The sequence below is a fragment of the Hordeum vulgare genome, chromosome 3H (assembly GCF_904849725.1).
Source record: "Hordeum vulgare subsp. vulgare chromosome 3H, MorexV3_pseudomolecules_assembly, whole genome shotgun sequence".
NCBI lineage: Eukaryota > Viridiplantae > Streptophyta > Magnoliopsida > Poales > Poaceae > Hordeum > Hordeum vulgare.
In genome coordinates this window covers 42,977,243-42,985,253 of record NC_058520.1, presented here as the reverse complement: position 1 = coordinate 42,985,253, position 8,011 = coordinate 42,977,243, and positions in this window count along the sequence as shown.

The following is an 8,011-nucleotide window of genomic DNA, read 5'->3' as shown; positions in this document are numbered from 1 at the left end:
AAAAAATCCCAAATAAAATTGGAGGATTCCGCAACTCAGAGAACAAATAAAAATAAAACATGTTTTGAAGCACTAATGTTCGGCGGCGTGGCGGTGGGCTACGTCGGCTGTGAAGAATGAGGTCACGGTTTTGAACTATCGTTGGTCACTTTTTTTCAAAATCACTAATTAAAGAATACACCTTCCAACGATTACTCCGACCTTCACAGGTTGTGATAAGTGGCGCATCAGTAGTCACAACCTAGGAGTTTTCCTTTTTTCCGTAGATCTGCATTTTAAAACGTTTTATCTCCTAAACCATGCGTCCAAATCTCGTACCGTTTTCACCGTTGTCTTTCTCACGTTGAGATCTTAAAAACTAGATCCAATGTTGATAGATTTTGATGAACTTTTTTTTCACGGAAAAATCCGAAAGAAAAAAACTGACGAAAAAACCGCGCCTCACGCGATAGAAAAAAAAACAGAAAACGCGTTTGTTTCCTTTTTGAGAGGCACGGGTCGTGCCTCTCGCGAAGGCAAAACCATGCCTCTCGCGAAAGCAAAATCGTGGCTCTCGTGAAAAAGAGAGAGGAGAAAACGCGTTTTCCCCTTTTCGGGAGAGGCACTGACGTACCTCTCGCGAAAACAAAACTATGCCTTTCGCGGAAGCAAAACTGTGCCTCTAGCGAAAAAAATAGAAAAAATGTTTTTTTCCTTTTAGGAGTGGCACGGACGTGCCTCTCACGAAGGCAAAACCGCGCCTCTCGCAAAAAAAATATAGAAAATGCTTTTTTTCCTTTCCGAAAGGCACGGACGTGCCTCTCGCGAAGACAAAACCGTGCCTTTCATGGAAGCAAAACCGTACCTCTCGCAAAAAAAAGAAAAAACACGTTTTTCTTTTTCGAGAGGCACGGCGAAGGAAAAACCGTGCCTCTCGCGAAAGCAAAACCATGTCTCTCGCAAAAAAAATAAAATAAAACGTTTTTTCGCGTAAAAAAACAGAAAACGTGTTTTTAGTGATTTTTTTCGTCCAAAAGTTACGAAAGACCGGTGAAAAACCGTAACACCAAAAAAATCAAAAAAACCCACTCGAAAGGCTAAAACGCCTCCGAAATAATAAAATAAAAAACAAAATCTGAAAAAACGCTCAGAACGCGGCACGTGACGACGGCTGGAAGCGTGCAAGTGACGGCGCGCGGAAACAATCACTGGAAGGCTCCCAATGAAGCGCTCGCTAACTAGTTAATTCCCTTTTTTAACCCTTTTGACGAATAAATATATCGCATGCTCATGGACCGGCCCAACACGTGGAAGGTGGTGTGCACTACAGGCACTTGTTTGCAAAATGAACGTTAACCAATGCGTTCAGCGTTAAATAGGATTTGCCCGATCCCTGGTGCTCCCCGTTTCCCATTTTCTCCTTTCTTATGTGCTCATTAATGGGCAGGATGTTAATGTAAACATTTCAGCGAGAGCTTGTTCCATCTCGGGTGGAACGAGATATAGCTCTTGCGAACGAGGCATAGGTACACCCAACATTTTGAGATCACGACTTGGCTCGCCCATCTACAAGTACAATCAGTGCAATTTATAGAGTAGCTGCTTGCACTGCTATTGTAGCGCTAGTTAGAATTGTGCCTGCCTATAAAATGGATTTTTAACAGTGAACATTTCTTGAAAAACTGATTGTTTATAAAAATGAACTTTCTTTTAGAAGCAAACATTTTGCAAAGATATAATTCTTTCTATATTTTTGAAAGAAATATATAAATTGTTCCATTTAATAATTTGAACATGTTTGTAAAACGTGAATATTTTAAAGTTCTGATAATTTTTTTAAAAAAATAGTACTTTTTTAATTATCTATATGTTTTGAAAAATGCAAATATATTTTCATAATTGAATAACTTTTGAATTTTCAAACATTTTTTAAAAAAGGCAAAAAATAGAAATATACATTTTCTTAAAAAATGTAAACAAACCTAAAAATAAAAAAAATAAAAAGACGAATAAGAAGACCCAATTAAGGAACCTTCTATAAGGTCAAAAACCCATAAAAAATGGACACGAAGCATTCGAGAGGGTTCGCAACTCCTATAACCTTATGTACCGGTCCACCTCATCATTTCCTAGTACTAAACCATGAGTATATTCCTCAAAAAGAAAAAAACTAAACCACAAGTATTTGACAGAGTGAACGCCTAATTGGAAATTCGTCCCAACAATATGTTTCTCTAAGGGTGGTCTTTTTCAAAGCCCGTTGTCTGATGGACCAACTAAAGGAGGCACCAATGGGCATTTGTCCCATATGCATCCAAGGAGCTGTTAATCTTAAAAATCACTAATTGAGATGTATCCTTTTCAAATTTCACTCTCACTTTCTCATGTTGTGACAAGTGGCGCACCGTAAATGTGTCACTTGTCGCAAGCTAGGAGTTTTGTCCTTTTTCCAGATTCGTTTATTTGAAACACCTTATAAATTGTGCATTCAAATCTTAATCTTTTTTCATCGTTGGAATCCTCGCGTCGGGATCTTCAAAACTAGATCCTATATTAATAGATTTTAACAATTTTTTATTAAAAAAAGTGGACAAAAACCCATGTCGCTCACGAAGAAAAAAAAATGTGTTTTTTTTTTGTTTTCAAGAGGCATGGACGTGCCTCTCGTGTAAGAAATAAAACTATTCCTGTCTAGGAGGGAAAAATGCTTTTTTCTTTCCACTTCCGAGAGGCACGGATGCGAAAGCAAAAGCATGCCTCTCGAGGAAAGTAAAAACGGATTTTTTCCGTTTTCAGGAGGCACGGTCGTGCCTCTCGCGGAAACAAAACAATGCCTCTTGAGGGAAAAAAAAAGAACACGTATTTTCATGCAAATGTTTTTTTCGAAAAAAATCATCCAAACTCTAAGAAATACAGGTGGAAAATCGAAAAGCCGAAAAAACCATCTAAAAAGTCAGAACTCTCCAAATGGTGGCGCCTGAAAGTGACGATTGGGAGGCTTTCGAAGTAGGGCTCCTCACACTAGTGGAGAAATCGGTAGCTACTATTGAAATATGTCGTAGAGGCAATAATAAATTAGTTTTTATTATATTTCCTTGTTCGTGATGATCGTTTATTATCCATGCTAGAATTATATTGATTGGATACATAGACAACACACTATCTCTAGCGAGCCTCTAAAGGACTAGCTCGTTGACCAAAGATGGTCAAGGTTTCCTTGCATAGACATGAGTTGTCATTTGATAACGGGATCACATCATTAGGAGAGTGATGTGATGGACAAAGATCCAAACTATAAATGTAGCATATGATCGTGTCAGTTTACTGCTACTGTTTTTTGCATGTCAAGTATATGTTCCTATGACCATGAGATCATGCAACTTCCGGACACCGGAGGAATGCCTTGTATGTATCAAATGTCACAACGTAACCGGGTGACTATAGAGGTGCTCTATAGGTATCTCCAAGGGTGTCTATTGGGTTGGCATGGATCGAGACTACGATTTATCACTCCGTATGATGGAGAGGTATCACTAGGGCCCACTCGGTAATACAACATCACAAGAAGCTTGCAAGCAATGTGACTAAGGAGTTAGTCACAATATATTGTATTATGAAATGAGTAAAGAGACTTGCCAGTAATGAGGTCGAACTAGGTATGGAGATAACAACGATCGAATCTCGGGCAAGTAACATACCGATGGACAAAGGGAACAACATACGAGATTAAATGAATCCTTGACATAGAGGTTCAACCGATAAAGATCTTCGTAGAATATGTAGGAACCAATATGGACATCTAGGTACCGCTATTGGTTATTGACCGGGGAGAGTCTCGGTCATGTCTGCATAGTTCTCGAACCCGCAGGGTCTACACACTTAAGGTTCGGTGACGATATAAGCATGATTGAGTCATTGTGTTGGTGACCGAAGGTTTTTCGGAGTCTTGGATGAGATCCCGGACGTGATGAGGAACTCCGAAATGGTCTGAAGGTGAAGATTGATATATAGGATGAAGGTCATCGCAGTCCGGAAGTGTTCCGGGGCGCACTGAGGGAATGACGGAATACCGAAAGGGGTTTCAGAGGCCCCGACAATTGTTGGGGGGCCTCATGGTCCAAGGAGAGGGGGCACCGTAGCCCACCAAGGGTCTTTGTGCAACCCCTCACCCCTGCGCACTTCGACTGAAGGGGAGGAAGCCTCCTCCTAGGACGCCGCCAGCCCAACTTGGGTGGCAAGGCACCCAAGTGGGAGGGGCCAACCAATTCTAGCCGCCACCCCCTCCCTAGGGGAAACGCTAGGGAACCCTACCCTCTCCCTTCCCCCTACATATAGAGAGGTAGAGAGAGGGCAGCCACACGACAACTTGCCGCAGCGCTGCTCCTCCTCTCCCTCGTAGTTCCTCTCCTCTAAATACCGCATGGCAAAGCCCTACTGAGTTGTCACCACCAACAGCTCACCACGCCGTCGTGCTGTCGGAAGACTCGGGCTGCTACTTCAGCATCGCTCGATGGATCGAGGAGATGAAGGCGTCACCAAGTTGTACGTGTGTTTAATGCGGAGGTGCCGTCCGTTCAGCACTTGATCCGGAGTTCGTGGGACGGATCGTGAAGACGTACCACTACATCAACCGCGTTCTTGAACGCTTCCGCTTTGCAATCCACAAGGGTATGTAGATTCAATCTCTCCTCTCGTAGATGTGCATCTCCTAGATTGATCTTGGTGAGCGTAGGAAAATTTTTGTTTCCCATGCAACGTTCCCCAACAGCCACACCATATGTTGGTGGCGCTGAAATTAGACGCGACGCAAGCACTAATTTTTTCAAATAGCGATGGCATTGGACGAATTGGTTCCCCAGCTTTGTGTAGTTAGTGTTGGAGTGGATTCGGAGCAGAGTGCCATCAAAATGTCAGAATATATTGCTGATGTCGGACATGCTGCGACGCCGTAGATATATTATATAGTGCTCTCATTCGTTACTCTTGAACACGAGCACTAAGTTCGGCCTATATAAACTAGTGGGTTATCAAAATACATTCACTTCCGATTCTTCTCCCTAACTAGTTATAGGTACTCTTAGTTATGGACCCACGTCGGCGAAGCGTGTCGAAAGTTTGGGACTCCGTCGCCGTGGCCGAGCTCCGGCCTAACCGTGTTGGCTACGCCATGAGCTTGTTTGACGTATCATCCCGCCGCAGCAGTGATGACCCATAAGTATAGGGGATCAATCGTAGTCCTTTCGATAAGTAAGAGTGTCAAACCCAACGAGGAGTAGAAGGAAATGCCAAGTGGTTTTCAGCGAGGTAATTTCTGCAAGCACTGAAATAGCGATAACAAGTTGTTTGATAGCAAGATAGTTGTATCAAAAAACTAGTAGCATGAGTAACAATAAGTGCAGCAAGGTAGCCCAATCCTTTTGTGGCAAAGGATAGGACAAACTGGTTTCTTATAATAGGCAAAGCGGGGCACACGGGAATTTCATCTAGTCACTTTCACCATGATAGCTTGATTCGTGTTTGATACTTTGATAGTTTGATATGTGGGTGGACCGGTGCTTAGGTGTTGTTCTTACTTGAACAAACCTCCTACTTATGATTAATTCCCTCGCAAGCATCCGCAACCACGAGAAAAGTATTAAGATAAATATGTAACCATAGCATTAAATTTTTGGATCCAAACCGGTGCCTTACGATGTAGCGCATAAACAAGGGTTTAAGCTTGTGTTCACTCTAGCAACCCATCATCTAATAACTACTCCACAATGCATTCCCTTAGGCCCAAATATGGTGAAGTGTCATGTAGTCGACGTTCACATGACACCACTAAGGCAATCACAACATACATACCATCAAAATAGTGAACACAGATCAAGTTCACATGATTTCTCCCGTGGCCTCAAGAACAAAAGTAACTACTCACAAATGATAAACATGCTCAAGATCAAAGGAGTATTAATTTTCATAAAGGATCTGAACATTTTGTCTTCCACCAAATAAAGCATATAGTAATCAAGTACAAGATGTAATCAACACTACTAGCCCTTCACAAGCAACAATTTAAGGTTCCGGTGCAAAGATTGAACACAGGAGATGAACTAGGGTTTCAGAGGAGATGGCGTTGTTGAAGATGCTTATGAATATTGGCCTCCCAAGGATGAGAGGGTTGTTGGTGATGACGATGATGATGATTTACCCCTCCGGGAGGGAAGTTCCCCCGATGGAATCGCTCCACCGGAGGGAAAAAGTGCTCCTCCCCAAGTTCTACCTCGAGATGGTGGCGCTTCGTCCCGAAAGTCCTCCTCTTAATTTTTTAAGCCAAAACCAAATATATACCAGAAGGGGGCACCGGAGGTGGGCCGGGCTGAGCATCACCCACCAGGGCGCACGTGAGGGGACTGGTGCGCCCTAGTGTCTTGTGCTCACCACTTGCCCCCTCCGGTAGCTCTTTGCTCCAGTATTTTTTATATATATTCCACAAAAAATCTCTATGAAGTTTCAGCTCATTTGGAGTTGTGCAGAATAGGTAAGTTGATGTAGTTTTTTCAGGTCCAGATTTCCAGCTGTCGGTATTCCTCCCTTTTGAGCAAACCATGCATATTATGAGAGAAAATAAATTACAAATACTCCCAGAAACATTATTATGCATAAAAATTTATAAATATCAGTAGGAAAACATGATGCAAAATGGATGTATCAACTCCCCCAAGCTTAGGCCTCGTTTGATCTCAAAGGAAAAACCAAAAGCGAAAAACATGTCCACATGCTTAGAGAGGGAGGTGTCGATAAAAACAAAATAGAGACATAGAAGCATCATGCATATTATCGTAACATCAATAAACTTATTCATAACACTTCATAAAATAACTTTATCATATGACTTCTCATGAACAAGTAACAATTCATCACAATGTCGAGGTAGAAGCATAAACTTTATTGAAAACCAACAAACTATGTTCTCAGTCAACTTTGCAACTACAATTCATCATCTTTTTAGGAAGGGTCTCATGTCGGAGCCTTTTGGCAAGTCCACATGCTCAACCATCATATAATCTTCTATGATTGCTAACACTCACCGCATACACATGAGCAAAAAGTTTCAACCAGAGACACAGAAAGATAGGGGCTTTTAGTTTCGCCTCCCAACGTATTCACCTCAAGGGTGATGTCAACAATAATAACTCATGCTCATCCATATTAAACCGGATATATGTGCCTAGTGTTGGAAATATGCCCTAGAGGCAATAATAAATTAGTTATTATTATATTAATTTGTTCATGATAATCGTTTATTATCCATGCTATAATTGTATTGATTGGAAACACAGTGCATGTGTGGATACATAGACAAAACACTGTCCCTAGTAAGCCTCTAGTTGACCAGCTCGTTGATCAAAGATGGTCAAGGTTTCCTGACCATAGGCAAGTGTTGTCACTTGATAACGGGATCACATCATTAGGAGAATCATGTGATGGACTAGACCCAAACTAATAGACGTAGCATGTTGATCGTGTCATTTTGTTGCTACTGTTTTCTGCGTGTCAAAGTATTTGTTCCTATGACCATGAGATCATATAACTCACCGACACCGGAGGAATGCTTTGTGTGTATCAAACATCGCAACATAATTGGGTGACTATAAACATGCTCTACAGGTATCTCCGAAGGTGTTCGTTGAGTTAGTATGGATCGAGACTGGGATTTGCCACTCCGTGTGACGGAGAGGTATCTCGGGGCCCACTCGGTAATACAACATCACACACAAGCCTTGCAAGCAATGTGACTTAGTGTAAGTTGCGGGATCTTGTATTACAGAATGAGTAAAGAGACTTGCCGGTAAACGAGATTGAAATAGGTATGCGGATACTGACGATCGAATCTCGGGCAAGTAACATACCGAAGGACAAAGGGAATGACATACGGGATTATATGAATCCTTGGCACTGGGGTTCAAACGATAAGATCTTCGTAGAATATGTAGGATCCAATATGGGCATCCAGGTCCCGCTATTGGATATTGACCGAGGAGTCACT